This window comes from Jatropha curcas, chromosome 5, assembly GCF_041381405.1.
Source record: "Jatropha curcas cultivar XTBG-Jc1 chromosome 5, XTBG_Jcur_1.0, whole genome shotgun sequence".
Taxonomy (NCBI): domain Eukaryota; kingdom Viridiplantae; phylum Streptophyta; class Magnoliopsida; order Malpighiales; family Euphorbiaceae; genus Jatropha; species Jatropha curcas.
The window spans coordinates 16,988,717-17,007,785 of record NC_143155.1 but is presented as its reverse complement, the minus strand read 5'-3'; the positions used below and the strand labels follow the sequence as shown (position 1 = coordinate 17,007,785).

Genomic DNA, 19,069 nt, shown 5'->3' with positions numbered 1-19,069 from the left:
TATGAGCACATTTGTTAACTCTCAATAGTTTACAATTCTGTGATAAAATAATCGTTGAGTTTTACTTTGAAAACACAAAGGCATTAAATGCCTAACCTTTTTTTGTCTGCCACTTTCTCTTGCTAACCATGCACAATTAACATAGGGACTCAAATCAAATAAGGGTATTTAATTTAGACTTCGAACAATTGCAACATTTTCAAAATTTTCATTTTAAGTAAATTTCTCTATATAAAAAGAACATCCTAAATAGAAATTTTCTCTAAATAAAGGGAATAGAGGGAGTATTATGAATAAAGAAAATCAAACTAACTTCATAAATTGAAATCAGATTAAGGTACATAAAATCCCTAGTAAAGAAATTAAACTCAAACAAACATGTAAATATCCCTAATTTTATGATAAAAGTTGAAAATGAAACGAGTAGAGCTTAAGAATAAAAACTAATTGCGGTTGACTTAACGTGCTTCCTTGAATCTTGCTGAAAGTTTTTTAAGAGAAAATGGTGTAGAAAATGGAGCTATAGAATGGGTTAAATTAAGTCTTTCTCTTGTGATTTATTCTTCATAATATAGACTTCAAAACTCCAACACTCTGTTTGGTTACAGGTGAAGGAGGGGTAAATAAGGGAAAGAGAGGTAACTAAGATATATATCCTCATTTGGGAAGGGTGGATTAAGGAAGGATGAGGGTAAATAAGGGTAAGCCTTACCCTCCTATATCCCTCAAATCTCAAATTTTATTACACCCCAAATTGGGGTGTAAGGGAGGAGAGGCAGGTAACTTAGTATTTTGTCCTACATTTAATTATTTATCTCTCTCTTTACCTTTCCATTAATTCAACCCCTTTCAAACATCAACATAATTTTATTGTAACTCCTCTTACCCTTCCCCTTCCTTACCCTCCCTCACCCTTCCGTTAATTACCCTTCCCTCAACTCATCCAAACAGAGTGTAAGGTTTCATTAGATCTAATTTCAAAAATAACTTTTCCCAATGAGTAAGAAATCTAATTATAATAGGAAACAATTAAGTCTCATATTTCTTCCAATCAGTAGTCCAAAGTTTCTAAATAAGATAGAAACTTGAAGTAAGCAATTCTTTGTGGTCGCTATGGAAAAACATGCAGCCACATCCAAACTCGGCATGCAACACGGACTCAATAATTAGACATAACCCAATTAAAATTCCAATATCCTTCAAAACATGGTCGTGTCACAAAATATGGGCAGGCCGTGTTTTATACTAACTCTTGAAAATGTCTATTTTCTTATCTTTTTCAACTTCAAATTCCCTTGGTTCCATAATTAGTTTACTCCTAAAAAATCTTATAAATACCCTTCAAATTAAGATCAATAAATTTCAAGGAGCAAAATTAAAATTAAATAAAAACATAAATAAAACTAACTAAACATTACCTAAAGCAATTACAAACTACTAAAATCCTAATAAAAAACTATATTAAAATTATTACAAAATAAATCTATCGAAATTTTTTTTAAAAAAATTTATATTTTAAATTTTTATCAAAGTAACTTGATGATTTAAAAATAAGAAAAATATTTTTTTATTTACAATTCCATCTTTAATTAAAATTGAGGGTGTTATTGCTAAAAAAATTGAATTAAGGTAAAATTGACAAAAACATCCAAATAGGGTGAAATTACAAAAACTTAAAAAATCCGGGTTATTTTGACATATTAGGTCAAATACTAGGGAGGGCTCACACCTAGAATATAGAAAAACTAATAGCAATAACCAGTCTAGGCCTACTGATGCCTTGAGTATCTTCACACAAAATCACTCGCACCTCCGCCGAAGGGTTCTGGAGAACCTGATAATGGTCCTCAACAAATGTAGCTATATTCGCAAGGGTGTCAACAACCCTGTTTGCTTCACGAAAACAACGATAGACCTGCACTTGCCAAGGCTTAGAGAGCAAAGTATTGATCTGCATAAGGAAAGCAACATAACATGCAATGTGATTATGAGGATTAGACCTCCCTTTAACCAAATGAACCATAGCCAAAAAATAAAAACTAACTTCCACCCTCCTAAACCCAGAATCCCAAGCAAGTTGGAGACCAAACAAAAGGGCAGTAACTTCTGCAAGCATAGAGTTGCAAATCCCAAGCTTCACAACAAAAGCCATTAACCATTTACCAAAACCATCTTGGAGAACTCGTCTTCCCCCACCTTTACCCAAATTGCTCTTGCTAGCCCCATCAACATTGAGCTTAACCCATCCCTCCGCTGGGTAATTCCAAGCCACATGAACAAGGCCAACAACCATTCTCAATTCAACCGAAGAGACTGACTTTAAATAGGCTAAAAGAAAATGATATATGGCTTCCACAGAGTAAAACTGATTTCCAAAAATAGATTCATACGCCATATCCACCAGCAGACAATAAACAAGGCCTAGCGTGGAGAAGCCTCAAACAGCACAGACCAGTCAAGAGTAACAGATTATTCCGGCCATACATCTAAATTCCAAGATTGAAAATGAAGCCATGATGCAACAGACAATAATCATTGCCAAACTACATGAGTGGCACTGCAATCTCGAAGAAGATGAGATAATGACTCCTCCAGACAACCGCACAAGGCACAGCTAGCGTTAGTAGTAAAACCCCGTTTAACCCTCTCACAATTAGTAAGAATCTGACCCTACATAACCAGCCACATAAACGTACAAATTCGTTGAGGAACCTGAGTCTTCCAAATGAGCAACCATTTTTTATTTCCTGGTTTAGACTCCCCAAGCATTCTATTCGTAGACTAACACTAAAGAGGCCATTAGGAGTGAACTTCCAAGCATAGTTTGTCCATAGTAAAGAGATCCAAATTTAAATGAATAGCTTCAATTCAATAAAAATTAGTGCTCATTAAGATACAACCTAATGAATTCCCAACGCGAACCACTAGAAGACCAATATTGTGAAATTGAAAGATCGAGAAGATACTTCGGCACTTCTGCCTAAGCTACCAAGAATAGAGGCCCAACTCCTACTCAATCATCCTTCTAAAAAGCTATATTATTCCCATTTGAAACCACATGATAAATACCCTTCCTGAGAGTATCCAAAGAACGGGATAATCCTCGCTAGAGATTGGAGGAGTTAGACTGTGTTCCCATATGTTGTAAACCACTTAAGCCAGACATAAATTTATTCCTTAATAGAGATGTCCATAAAGCCTCATCATCAATAAGCAATTTTTAGCCTATCTTCATTAAGAATGCATCATTCATCAGACGGCAAGTTCTGATCCCCAACCCCCCTTAGTCCACCGGCTTGGTCATAATATCCCACCAAATAAGGGGGGTGTGATGATTCTTACTAATGTTACCCCAAAGAAACTGACGGACCCTCTTGTGGAAAGCATTAAAAATCGCACAGGGCAAATAAACAGTCTGCATAATATGATTCGAGAGGGCAGTTAAAATTGAGTTGAAAAGAGTAATATGAACTGCTAGAGACAAGAATCTCATCTTCCACCCTATTAAATGTAAGTCCAACTTTGCTAACAAGCCATCAAAGGAAGCTTTAACCACCTCATCCCGAAAAATTGGAACACCTAGATAGGAATCAAAATCCACAAAGATACCCATATTAGAAATGTTACCAGTACTGCACCTTTCCTCTGCAGACACGTTAGGAGAGAACCAGATACTCGATTTAGCCATATTAACCTTCCGTCCGGAAGCAGAATAAAAATGGTTCAAACATTCCATAATACCACGCATATGATCCTGAGAAGCTTTAGCAAAGAGCAGGATGTCATCCGCAAAGAAGAGATGAGAAATAGCTGGCCCCTGCAAGAATGCTGAAACGGATGCCAAGTACCCCTTAAAACTGCCTCTTAGATACAATGGCTAAGCTTCTCCATCATTGAGACAAATAAATATGGGGAGATTAAGTCCCCTTGATGGACTCCACGGGAAGGTTTAAAGCTATCCGAAACTAACCCATTCCATAAAACCTTCATTGAGCAAGACCTTAAGCAAATGGAGATTAGATTAAGCCAATTCTCCGGGAAACTTGCCTCCTCCATAGAAGTAATGAGAAAAACCCAACTCAGCATGTCATACGCCTTCTCAAGATCATTTTGACTATCATCCAACCCTTCCTAGAAGTAGTCCACTACATGGAATGTATGACTTCCTAAAGAATAATTATATTATCATAAAGATGTCTTCCAGGAATAAAACTACTTTGGACAGGAGAGATAAGACTCGGGAGCACTTGTTTTATCCTGTTCGCTAGAATCTTTGTGATTATTTAGAAACTCACATTGTAGAGACTAATTGGCCGAAATTAGGAAAGAGATTCTGGAGTATCCATTTTTGGAAGCAAATTAATCAGAATATCACAAACACCTTCCATGAACAATTCCCCATGCAAGGTAGAAAGGACCATACGAAACACATTCGTACCTTTGTACCCACCACCGACCATGCTTTCTGGAAGAAGACTACTTGAAAGCTATTTATTCTTGGGGCCTTATAGGGATCCATACTCCACAAAGCATACTTGACTTCCTTTGTGGTAAAAGGTGTTTTCAAGATAGTCATCATTGCCAGTGGAAAGGGAGGGAAAATTAGGAGAGAGAGGAGTCATAGCTTCTGAACCACCTTCTGCCTTGTATAATTCACCATAAAAATCTGCTGCCATATCCAAAAGATATTGCTGGTCTGTAATCCAATTAACATTATGATTCTTCAATCGAGAAATATGCTTCTCGGATCCTTTCAAAACAACACTAGCATGGAAAAAGGTTTGTTCATGTCCCCATCCAAAATCCATCGCTCCCGCGACCTTAGAAACCAAATGATTTCCTCTTAATCCAAAACAACATTGAGATCTTGTTTAAGTTTAGCTTCTAGAGCCAACAAACCCGAGTGTTTATCTCTATTCGCACAACATTAAATCCCTCTAAGTCTGGCTAAAATTTTACGTTTTCATTGGTAAATGTTTCTAAAAACATTCCGGTTCCAGACCTGCAATTTGGATCACAAGCAATTCAAGCCGTGCACCACAGAACCACCTGCCCTCCTCCCCTATTGATTTGATAACACGTATAAAGCTCGAATGGAATATCCAAGTGGCTTAGAACCGGAAGGAAGACAGCGACGATACAGGACTAGAAACATTGACATCTATATGCAAAGGACAATGGTTAGACACGGATTGTTCCAAATGAGACAATGTGGTAGTAGGGAATAAAAAATGCCAATCCATATTTGCAAGAGCCCAATCAAGCCTAGCTTCTTGAAAATTAGTAGAAGGCCCCTCAACCAGGTGAATTTAGGACCAGAGCGTTCCATTGCCGTTAAGCCCAAAAGGCCACCCACTATTGAAAATGGGCACATCTAGTACCCACATAGTTATCGCTACTAATAGTCTCTAAAGGAGCCATTCACATGTTGAAATCACCTAAAAGAAGCCAAGCAAATCAAAGATTTTTCCCAAATAAAGTAACCTATCCATCATAATGTTACGAAACAATTCAGAAGGAGATGCATAAATTATCGTGAATACCCACAGGCGATTCAACCAATCAGTAACAAGGACATTAATAAATTGTGAATTCGATTGAAGAATAGTACGCTTCCCAACCAAATTCATCCAGAACAACCATATGCCCCCGCTAAAGCCAACTGATTCCACACGCACCTAGCAGTCAAAACCCAATAAGTAACACACTTCATCTGCTTAATTACCCGATATCGAATTTATAATTCCTCTTATAATTCATCCGCACCAACAAGTAACACACTTGTTTCTTGGTTCAACAAAAACCAAGATATTGGATTTTATAATTCCTCTTATAGTCTTTTCGCATACGTAGAAATCAACGAAACCCACACCATGAATATTCTAAACAAAAGCAAATAACTTATCCATAAAAATGATATAAAGAGAGAAAAACCAGGCATGGCTATCCAATCACCAAGCATCAATCCAACACTTCATCGCCATGTGCACCACCGATTCCACCTCCCAAATCATTTTCAAATCCCACCTCCATCTCAGTAGGCAATAGGTAATCTTTATTAGAAGGATCCAAACTCGGTAGATCCATAGCCATAGACCCATCTAGATCTAGAATCCCTATATCATCACTCACTTCTTTGGAATCAATAACCCCTACCCCACTTTTCCCATAATGAGCTAATGAGAACCAATCGTCGCCTCTATCAAACATTTACGATTGCCTAAGGAAAGATACGACGTTTGCTCAGTCACAGGTAAGTTATGAGCAACCTCACTAGCTTGGGCCTGGGTACTTTGGGCAGGTCCAGTAATTTGAACTGCTGCTTTAGATTGAATGGAGCTCCCTCCTTGGGCCTTTGAGGAACCTTTCTTTTGGGCCTTGGCCACATTTGGCCTTGTAACCGGACTAGCTTCTGCAATAGGATCAAGGATATAATTTACCATATCCAGATCATGTTGATCTTCAGTCTTGATTTTCACCACAATAGAGTCGTATAATGCTGAACATCTGGACTCGGATACATTTTGACTCTTATGACGTGCCGCCGTCGAAGTAGGAAACCTGTTAGACCCACTAGTTTTAGTAAACTCTTTCGCTTTAGACTTAGCAAATTCCTCTACTTGGGATACTAGTTTCCTATTATTTTGCCTAGAAGTGCGCTTCGCAATCATCCACGGGCTAAACTTGTTTATGACTTCTGACTATATCATTACTTCTGGCACTGGTGGAACTCGAGGTGAACCTAGATGACTATAGTGTTGTTCTTCAGAATAAGAAGCATGCTGAGCATGATCATGGGAAGTAGACGAAGGATAGTCCTCTCTTTTGTGGCCATAGATTCCACACTCAAAACAAATAAGACAAATAAGGTTTATAACTTCATACTCAATACACGAAACCTTACATCTAAATCGAAATTTTGACAATAAAGGCTTGGAAAGATCAACCTTCACATACATCCGAACAAATTTACCCCAAGAAACATCAAGAGTAGTATCATCTATACGCACAGGAACCCTAATACATTGTCCCAGTCTCCATAGAAAAGTGCGAGAATAGTATTCCACAGGCAGATTAAGAATATGAAGCCATACCATAGCCTTCTCTATTTGCGCAACATCCGGATCAAAATTCGAACGCCATTGCCGCACCATAAGGTAATGACCAGTCACCATTAAGGGACTATTATACAAAGCTTTTTCGTAATCGTTCTAACTCAAGAAATGAGCTAAAAAGTAAACATTAACTAAGCCAATTAACTCAAAAGAGGAGTAAACTCCCTAAAGAGTATGAAGTCGGTTCTAAAGATAGGAAAACCCTATAGACCTATCCAGTACTTTGAGAATTGCTGTAAACCGCCAAGGTGCACGCAATACCTTCTTTTCAATCATAGAGAGTCAAATCATGGGACAGTCAGTGTCATCATTCTCTTCTGCTTCACCATCCAACTCATCTTCCAAAATATCATCAGCCTCATCAACCCAATTCTCTTGCCTAGTATCACGCTTAACAATGTCCCTAAAGAATTTTCTGCACCGCTGCTCGAAACCAAAATCTTGGTTAGTGTTATCAACTTCAAAATGATCCCCATCGCCACTCAACCCATCCCTCAGTTTAACCTTTCTGTTACTACGGTTTAGTTGATCTGATTCCTCTGTGGAAGGAGGAAGAGTTTTGACATCGGAACTCATGAGCCACCTAACAAATCAGCCTATTAGGCCATATATATTACGTACAAAGAGAATCTTTATAGGAGGATTATTCTTTTCAAGTACTAACTAGTACAATATTAGATTTTTTTTTTTTTAAATGGATCTATATAAAAATTTAATAATTTATAGAAAAAAAATAAATAAGTGTTTAATTAAGGTCTAATGTATAAATTTGACTATAAACTTTGATCAATTCTCCTGGTGATCCCTGCATTTTACAGGGATTCAATTATGACTCTATACTTTGTACTTTCACATTTTAGTAATAATTATATTTCTCACCAAAATTAAATAATTTTGCAGAGGTTCAATTATAACCCTATATTTTCATATTTCATTTTGGCGAAAAGCATATTTATTATTAAAATGTGAAAGTGCATCGTAATTATGGGCCCTACAAAGTTCAAGGGCTAAAGTTCAAGAGCCATAAGGATAATCACCGAAAGTATATAGATAAATTTATGAATTAGGCCGTTTAATTAAATAAAAAAATAAAATAAAATTTTTAAAACAAAAAATTGTATTTTATTTTTTTTGTCGAGCTTTATATTTTCCTAGCTACCTTAATTTAACTTTTACTATTTTATTTATTACAACTTTTTTTTTTTTTTGAAAGTAATCAACATAACTTTTAGATATCTCAAAATTTTATCACATAAACCATTATTATGTCCTTTTTGTAATTCAAAAAGAAATGATTAGCTATCAATTAACTATAATTGATGTTTGAATATTTATTTCTAATTTACATTTGGATATTTGTAGCATATATTTTTTACAATAAAGCTATTTAGCACAGTTTGTGCTATCTCAAGAGAGGCTTTTTTGAAATTTTACTATTTATGTTTTTTTTTTTAATTTTCAATTGATTAAATACTATAGTGTATAGACGGCATTATCCTTTATTATGAGGGAGGAATTTTCATTATTAAATTTCAAATTTAAGTTATTTGTTGATCCTTAAGCAACATTTATTGCATTTAATTGGTTCCAATGCATATTACTTTTAGTTCCAATGACCATTTATTAAAAAATTAATTACTAACTAAATGCTTAATTAGTATTTCAATTGGCTTATAAACAAGGAGATTAAAAAAAAAGATGTGACATTAAAAATTAAATATATTTGAGATAATATCATGATTTATACTTTAAAGCTTATATAGTTTGTACCCTAAACAACATATATATTCTTAACTACGATATATACTTATAAAGAAATAATATGTATTAGCTATGAAACTACAAATAAAATGGAAGTATGAATTTAATAAAATATAAAAACTTTAAGATTATTTATGTTATGGATTTTCATTTAATTCAATTAGAGAAGTATATTTAATTTTTCGTATGTAAATATCTTAATTTCAACCATATTACTCATATATGATTTATTTATTATTTTCTTTAGACAAATTAATAATTTCTCTTCAATTCATATAATATTATAATATATTTATTATAATCCATTAAAATATAGATCTTTTTTAATCAAAAAATTTATTTTTTTATTTAATCTAATTGTAATCACAAAAACTTTCTAACTAATCAAACTCGAAACATGAAGAAAACACTAACTAATTCGATTAAATATATTAGCATTTAATGAATTACTCTTGTAAATAATTTGCACATATTTAAATTATAATATCATATTAAATTATTTAATTATTATATTTAATTTGATTATTCTTATTAATTTTTTAATTTTATTACACATATTATGGATTTATATTCATTCCAATTGGCATTGTTAGAGATTTAGATTGGAAGTTCTAATAATTATAACATTAAAGATATATATATATATATAAGAAAATTAGCTTTGATCCGATGAAATTCGGTACTTATATTTTATTTTCTCTGTTTTCATCTTTATTATTTGTTTATATTTTTTTCGTTAATAATTTAACTAATTGATGTAGAAGTTCAAAATAAAAAACTGAAAATTGTCAAAAAAAAATCCAAAATTTTTCTTGTAAGAAGAACTTTAGTATACTCAAATTCAAGAAAAAAATTTATCCATATTCCAAAAGAATAATTATTTACTAATTTAATATTTTAAATTTTTTTTATACATGGAAGCCCAATAGGGCGAAATAACATTGCGAGCTACACAGCAGAGGCAACCCTTCCCTTTGAATAACATTCACTAAATTGGTGATAACTTTATGGTGGAGAAGACTCAAACTCGAGACCTCTCGCTTTCTACATCTTTCTACCCTTAAAGTTAACCTACCTTCATAAACATCAATCAACGCTCTTGCAGTTGTAAGGAAAGGTCTTCCAAGGATTAGGGATCTTTCTCTATCTTTATCAATATTAAGGATAACAAAATCAACAGGAAAAATAAATTTATCTATCTTGAAGAGCATGTCTTTTACAATTCCCTTTGGATATTTGATCGATCGATACACCAATTGTAAAGACATTCTTGTTCGTTTTAGCTCTCCCATCCCTAGCATCTTAAAAACTTCATAAGACATAAGATTAATGCTTGCACCTAAATCAGCTAAAGCTTCTTCAAAATCAAGATTTCTAATATTACATGGGATGGAAAAACTTCCTGGATCTTTTAACTTTGGAGGCAGTTTGTTTTGAATGATTGCAATACACTCCTCCGTTAACATTACCGTTCCTTGATTATCGATCTTCCTTTTCTTGCTTAGGTTCTCCTTCAAGAATTTTGCATAACTAGGCATTTGAGCAAGGACTTTAGCAAAGGGATGTTTATTTGAAACTTTTGGAAAACATCAAGAAACTTAAGGAAACTCTTATCATCTTGTGATTTCTTGAGCCTTTGTGGAAAAGAAACAGGTGGAACATAAGGCTTTAGTTCCTCTTTCTCTTCAAGATCAATGATGGGAATCTTTTTTTGTTCTTTATTTTCTTCATCTTTCCTGGGTGGATCCTCCAATTGTTTGTCATTCCTTAAAATGATAGCTTGTACCTGTTCTTTGGGATTTTTCTTAGTGTTACTAGGTAACATATCTTGAGGTCTAAAAGCCATAATTTTAGCAAACTGCCCGAATTGAATCTCCAAGTTCCTTATCGCAGCTTGTTGGACTTTGTGATTTTCCCGAGTTTCATTCATGAAATCCATGTGAGATTTAGAGAGAGCAATAAGAAGATCATCATGAGTCTTCTTTTCTTAAGAAGAAAAACTTGGTGGTGAATTCAAGGCGTTGTTTGGATTCCCATAAGAAAGATTAAGATGATTCCTCAACCTGTTATCATAAGAGTTAGAATATGGATAATTCTTCCTTTCTTAATTCATCATATAATTGACTTGCTCCAAAGTTTATGGATTTAAAGTATCCAACATGTACTTCCCAAATCCAGGTTGCCCATTACATCTGTCACATGTTTGTACAATAGAATTAACAGAGTTAGTAGTCCAAAAATCCAACTTCCTTACCATATTATCCACATTGGCATTAAGTGCGATGATGGCATCAATCTCATAAACTCATGTAGGCTTCTTCCTTTTAGAGTTGTTTTGATAGTGGCTATTGCTCGCCATCTCTTCTATCAACTCGTATGCCTCATCAATTCCCTTTCTTTCAAAAGATCCATCAACAACTGCATCTAAAGTAATCTTTATGTTAAGAGACAATGCATTAGAAAAAGTTTGTACCTATAACCACTTGGGTAAGCTATGATGTGGACACTTTCTCAATAGGTCATTGAATCTCTCCCAAGCTTCATGCTCATTGCGAAGCTTTGTGGTCTTTGAAGATGGAAAGAATTTCGCCAAAAAATTTTAGGCTAATTCCTCCCATGTAGTAAAACTTCCAGCAGCGCATGATTGTAACCAAGACCGTGCTTTTATCCCTTAGAGTGAAAGGAAACAGTCTCAATGTTATGGCATCCTCAGAACTCCGTTTTGCTTAAATGTATCGCAAATCTCTAGAAAATTTGTGATATGGGCACTAAGATCTTCACTGGGCAAGCCTCCATATTGAATTGAGGTGGAAAGTATTTGAATGATCGTAGGTTTGATCTCAAAATTGTTAGCTTCCACCCTAGGCTTGGTAATACTTGAAGTGGCTCCATTAAGAGAGGAAGTTGTGTAATCTCGCAAGGTGCAAATAGGAAGTTGAGGTCTTCGATTGTTATTGTTAGGTCATGGTGGCATAATCTGCTACCCTCCTGGTAGAGGTACGTCCCCTGTTTCTAAATCATCAGCCATATCTGCTTGTTGCTCTTGTTCGCTCTCTCGTACTCTCCTAGCAGCGTTGTTCCTATGACAATTCTTTTCAATTTCTGGACCAAAGATTAAAGGTTTAGTTCTATAAGATCTTCTTTACATAAACACCTGAAATACTTAATAGAAAAAGTAAAACTAACAAGAAAAATAAACGTCTAAATTAATAATAGGATAATTAGCATTGATATTGGTAACCCCAATCCCCGGCAATAGAGCCAAAAACTTGATAGGCTTTTTCGCAAGTGTACGAAATCGCAACAAGTAATAAAGAATGAGCAGAATATCATTTCCACAAGGATTGTATACCAAATACCAAAATTGTGTTAACCTATTATTATTTAAATGACAATAAGGAAAATAATTATGAAAATAAAATAAATAAAATAAAGTGATGAAAAAGAACTCAAGCAAGTAATTGTTGAAAAGAAATCAAGGATTAAAAGCTATTAGGGATTATGACTTCATTTAATTCTATCCAATTTATTTTATTAGTTTGATAATCAATTTTAATTATTCAAAAAGGAGAAACAACCCTAAAATCACTAACAAGCTCTCCCGATGTATTGTTAGCTATTTTAACCTGGTTTAATTACTTATTTTCCAATAGCACAATCAAACATGAATTAAATCATTAAGTTTTATGGTTTGTTTATGAATTCATAATCTAAGGTCGTTAACTTATGAAAACCCCCTATGAGTCAAATCATATAGCTTCCGCATCAAGTTATTATTCTCATTTAATTGATTACCTTTTTCACATCAAAAACCCTTCTCCCGATGGTAATAAATGAAATAAATCATTTATTCATCAAAAACCCTTCCGCATCAAGTTATTATTCTCATTTAATTAATTACCTTTTTCACATCAAAAACCCTTCTCCTGATGGTAATAAATGAAATAAATCAATCTAGAGGAGAAACTCTGTCTGGAAGTATTAAGTTCAATAATAAATTATACTTTGAATAAAAAAAAGCAAATCTAATATTATAAATTGAAATAGAAATTAAACTACATCAAATCTTTAGTATGAGAGTTTAATTCGATATAGTAATTAAATAAAACTCAATTAAACTTGAAAATAATTTCATAATCAATATAATGAAAGGTAAAAATAAGATTAAGAGCTTAGAGATAAAAACTACTCAATAAATAACGTGGATAGCTTTCTTGATTCTTTACACAAACTTGATTGCTCAAGTCTTAAAAGAAAGAAAATTAAGAAAAGAGTAGAACAAAAATCTAAGATCCAAGATTCAATCCTTTACTTGCTAAAGTGATCTCTCTTTATATAGACTTCGTAGGGTGTCTTTGAATCCGAGTAGGAAACAAGCTGGCATAATTAGGAAGAAATATTATTTGAGTATGAAACTGATTTGTGTTGTATTTCTTCCCAATTAGAAGTTTTCTTTGACCAAATAGGGCAGGAACTCAAACAAGGTAGGTCTTCTATTATTTCCCATGTAGCTCCCGTTCCCTGTGTCTTTCTTTCTATTGCATCCATGCACAAGCCACGTCCAGGCGTTAAATCTATACGGGCTAAATAATTAAATTCGGCACACTTTGAATTTTTAGCTTTCTTGGTAACACAGTCGTGGCGTTTGACACGGCCAAGCAGTGTGCTTTACTGTCTTGGCCGTATTGAGCTTTTAACTCGAAATTTCAGCTCCAACCTTCTTTGATACAAATTTTAGTTATTTCCCGCTAAGAACCCTTCAAATCAAGCTGTTCAAGGATCAAGGAAACATAATTAAAAACATAAATAATCCAAAAAAAAATTAATCAAGTAATTAAATCAATTCCAAAATTAATTTAACTTAAATCAAAATATGATGATTTATGTATTAATATGTATTTTTTTTATTTTATAATCAAAGTACAGTTTTTTCAATTATTTTTATATGAATTAATTAATATTTTTTGTAAATTAGTAATTAAATATAGAAAAATTGACCACACTTAATTAAAATGCATTTTTTAAGAAAAATTCAGATAATTTTATTATAATTTTTGGTTTTTTATTTCAATTGTTATGAAGTTTTGGAAGAAAAAATGTGATAGCCCATTAGCTGGAACTTTCAAATATGTGATCAAATGCAACATAATGAAGATATAGCCAATCCATTTGTACTTCATTTATCAATTTTATAATCATCAAATTTCAAAAAGTTATTTTTAATTTGTTATTAAAAAAAAAAAAAAAAAAAAGAGGAACATTAACTTTTTGAATAACAACTCAGATCAACTGGAGTTGTATAAAATATATATAAAAAAACAAAGGAGAGTAGGGCTAGTGAGCGAACTTCGTCACCCTCTCTCCGTAATAACAGTTTAAACTATATGTAGTGATTGATCGATCATAAAATGAACAAATAATAAAAAATAATTTTTATGAAAAATATTTATCAATTTGAGGCTTACGTAAATTGGAGAATTTGAAGAGAATGAAGAAGAAGATGATAATGGAGGGACAGATATAGAAGAGAGAGAAAAAGTGGAATAAATTTAAATGAATTGGAGATTAATAATACATTGAACTTTTAATATACCATTAATTTTTTCATCTTTTAAAAGAAAAATAATGGAGGACAAAATTATTCAGTTAACTAATTAATTTTTTATTAAAATATAAAAATTTAAAACTACTATTTTGCCCTTGTTTGAGGGGCTCATGTTGTGGTATATATCATCACCCTATTTTTTATTTAAATATTTGATATTATTATTGTTATTATTATTGTGTGGACATATAAAACTTGTAGTTATTATTAATACTTGGTGATGAATGATTTGACAATCAATTTTGTATTAAAATAATTATATTATTATGTTTTTCAAGAAATTATTTACGAGATTATTTTAATTTTCATAAATAATTATAAAAAATAAAAAATGAAAAAAAAATCAGTTGAACTAAGCTGACACAGTATAAACTGCAACTTAATTACCAAATAAGTGCATACTCAATCTGATTCTTAAAACACTGCCTTTAAACATATATTGACAGTATTCTGCAATAACTTTTTAAGTAGCTTTTAATATTTTAGCTATTTTTATAATGTTCGGTAACATAGCATTTGAATTAGCTTTTAGAAATTAAAGTAGTGTTTTATAAAAAGTTAACACATGCAATCTTCAGTTTTTAGCGTTTTATAAAAAATTACTCAAATAGCTAATAGCTAAAATGCTACTAAAACGACATATATCTAAATAACTAATTTTACCGAACAGATTCATTATTTTAATCGTATAATTATTCTGGATTAAGGATTAGACGTAATTATTAAATTAGTTAAAATTTTATAATTTAAGATATTGTAAAACACAATATCTCCTACTTAAATATTCTTGTAGAGATTAAAAAAAAAAAATCAAATCAGACATAATTATTCTTTCTTAACTCATTCATAGGTAATTATAGCCTCACATGTGGATGCAATTCTTTCTCTCACATATTAAAGTGACTCGTCTTAAAAAAGAGAACTTGCGACGCCCGTAACAAACTCCTATCATGAGGTAAGCTAGCAACTTTTTCACTTCTCATTTTCATGCTTCATTTTTCTTTATCACTTGAAAAGTTTTTTAAAATGAAATATATATTAAAATTTAATTTCTTAACCTTTTAGTTACAGTTCAATAATCTTGAATAATTTTGCAACTAAAAATGTTCTCATTTGCCATTATTGATTAGAATAAGTACTCATTAGAATTATTGTTAAATTATTTTAAGTGAAACATGTTTGTTATTTTGTTTTTTTAGAGTATCGAGAGAGAGGAGATTCGAACTTAGATCTATTGCCGGGTCGTAGTTTCAATTACCATTAGATTATGCCTTGGTATGCGTGTTTGTTATATTTAAATATTAATAAATTATGATGTAAAAAGTTAAATTTTTATTTTATCTAATTATAATTTTAAAAATCAATCATAGACCGTACACTTTTTTGGTATATCCAGATAATAAGTAGGAGCATAAACTGAATTATTCTGGAGCTACAAAAATAGTTATTAAATCATTAGCACCACATAAAAACATTCCTCCTAGAATAGCTGTTAATAGGAATAAGAGAAACTCTGTTATAGCCATTTCCGTACATTCAATGTACTCTACGGATAGAGGAATAAATAGAGTGGAACACAGTAAAATAAGAAATTGAAAGATTTAGTTGAAATTGTTCGATATGAATATGAATAGCGACAAATAAATATTGGGGAAAAAGTATTCTACTCATGTCAAACTCCTTAAAATCACTCTTCAAAATTTGAAAACCTGTGTGACACTAAAGTCATGAGCTTCTAGTGTTTTAACTAGTCTTGACACTATATTTATTATGTAAAATGTTCGTGGCATATCGTTTACATTAGTATTTAGAATTTGAGTAAGTGGATTCACATTTATTAAAACGCTAGTAAAATAACTGATAACTACTATAACAGATAATAGCTATTAAAATAATTAATTTTTTCGAACATGTTCCGATATTTTGAAAATCAGACCTTTTCACTTAGTTTGAAGAAATCTGATTTTTTTTCAAACTTGCTTAGGTTAAATACACTTAACTCATTTCAAAAAATATATTTAACTAATACTATAATAGAATTAGTTTATTAGAATAAATGTCAATTTAACCTAAAACTTGTTAGCAGGATAAAGAAAATTAAATTTAATCTTTTAGGCTAATTTAGCTTTGAACTTAAAAAAAATGATTAAAAAAATTCGATTTCACTTTTTAGGCCAATTTAACCCTTGAAATTATTTTGAGTTTTACAAATTAATGAATTGATTCAATTTAACATGATTGACTTTATATCTTTTTTTTGTCATGCACTAAAAACACTCAAACCAAACTTTTCCAACACTTATCAATAAAAATTTAAAATGTAATTTCTTTTAATTTATAAATTTATAAACATGAATTATAACTTTAATTTATTCACATGAAAAATGCATAGATTTCATATGCAATAATCCAATAATAAAAATAAATTTTAAAATGTTCAAATTAATACATATTTATAAATTGAAAATATCAATCAAGGTAAAGAGAGATACAATATACGTAATATATTATTTTCCTATATTCTATATTTAATTTATTTTTTAATAAATTATTCAGTTTGATCTCAACTATAGTTTTAATAAATGTTTACACAATGATTCTCATACTGTAAGCACATTGAATCAAAGAATAAATTTAACTCAAAATGTCAAATCTGATCTTTTTAATCATTTTAAATAAGTTCAAGAATTAAATTAATCAAAAATATTAAATATGATCTTTTTAATTATTTTAAACAAGTTTAAGGATTAAATTAGCCCAAAAGATCAAATCTGATATTTTTGATCCCACTAAACAAGTTTAGTAATTAAATTGAACTTTATTCATAGTTTAATTTGATAAGTTACATTACTATAAAATTAATAATGCTATGAAAAACTTAAATTCAGGTTTTTATTGTATAAAAATTTTCTCATTCATGTATTGCATGTTGTTTGTACTCGTTCATTTTTTATATATTACAAGTAAATGTAATTTAATTTTCATATATAATTTTCTATTATTTTTATTATAAATTATAATATCATGAACGATTTATATTATTAAAATCTAAGAGCATTAACAAAATAGAAAAATAGAAAAAGAATATGTTATGAAACAATAAAATAAAAAATTCAATAATTAAATAAGGAAAGAACATATTTACAAATATTATAATAATTTGACAACCAAATTTTCATGAAAATAAAATTATTTATCAAGTAATTTAAATTTTTTATAATAATTTAAATTTAATTAACTTAATTTTTTTGTGTATAATATAATATCATAAATTGTTGGTATTACTAAAATATGAAAGATCAATATTAACTTCCATATTTTGTCAATTGAAATAATAAATTTTTATTATCACATTAGTTAAAAAAAAAAAACTAAAAAGCATGTAACTTAATGAATTTTCCATTTAACGAATGAAAAACATATCTGTTACTAATGCAGTATGCATGTTGAGAAATATATTTTCTTGTTATTGTTCTATTCAGGTTCAGATGTATTAAGAAAATAACAAATCAACCAAAAAAAATAATAATTATACATATTATATTTTTTTTTCATATTTAATATATACGATCAATCAAAATTAAATTATCTTTATTTTTTAACCAATAAAATTAAAATCTCTAAAGTTTATAGATTCTTACCATATTTAATATGTAACTTATTTAGCATGTAATATAGGGTTTTAGTTTATCCAATAGAATTTAGATTTAAATAAAAAATTAATATATCAAACAAAATTAAATTACTTTTATCTTATTCTTTTGCCGACTAAATTAGAATGCAATTTGTAATTAAAGAAATTTAACCAAACCCTTTGTAAATCAAAATCTTAATTATCTAGAGATATTTATTTAAAATAAATTCAAAAAAAATAAAATTTTCAAATGCCTCATATTTATACATATTCATTTAAAAATAATAATGTTGAAGATAAATTACAATAATGATAAATAAAAATAAAAATAATAAAAATAAATTATTAAAATAATTTAATTATTATTAATAATTTATATAATAATATAATGAAATAAAATATAAGTAGACATAATAAGATAATAATAATAAAATTTTAAAATTTCAAATATTTAACTATCTATATGTATTATCTATTAAAAAAAAGTAAAAAAAAATCCAATCAAATTATAAAGATATTATATATATTTAATTTTTTATTTATGTTAAAATTTTTTAATTGGCTATAACTAAGATTATTTTAGAGTATCTTAAATTTTTACAAATATAATATAGGAAATCATATTATTCCCCATCTTCATTTCCACTTTTTTATATAGTATCGACTAGTCTTTTTATTAAGTGTATTGCACGTTGACTATACTCGATATTCGTACTCGTTTAATTTTTATATCATTTCTCACTTTTACTTATTATTTATGCTTATTTTATTTTTTAATATTAAATATTGATTATAATTTTTCTTACATTATTTAGATTTTATAATATTAAAACAAAATTTCATATGAGATTAATGTGAATATAATAGTTAATTAGTAAAACAGCAATGTGTATATATACATACACTTCAGTTCAATTTATATCATTATTTGTCTAAATTATATATGTACAATTC

At 30.3% G+C, this 19,069-nt stretch overlaps 1 pseudogene; it reads left to right on the top strand.

Annotated features, from left to right (window-relative positions):
- The first annotated feature begins 11,365 nt into the window (after window positions 1–11,365).
- On the top strand, window positions 11,366–11,436 carry LOC149496295 (small nucleolar RNA R71; annotated as a pseudogene).
- The last annotated feature ends 7,633 nt before the right edge of the window (window positions 11,437–19,069 follow it).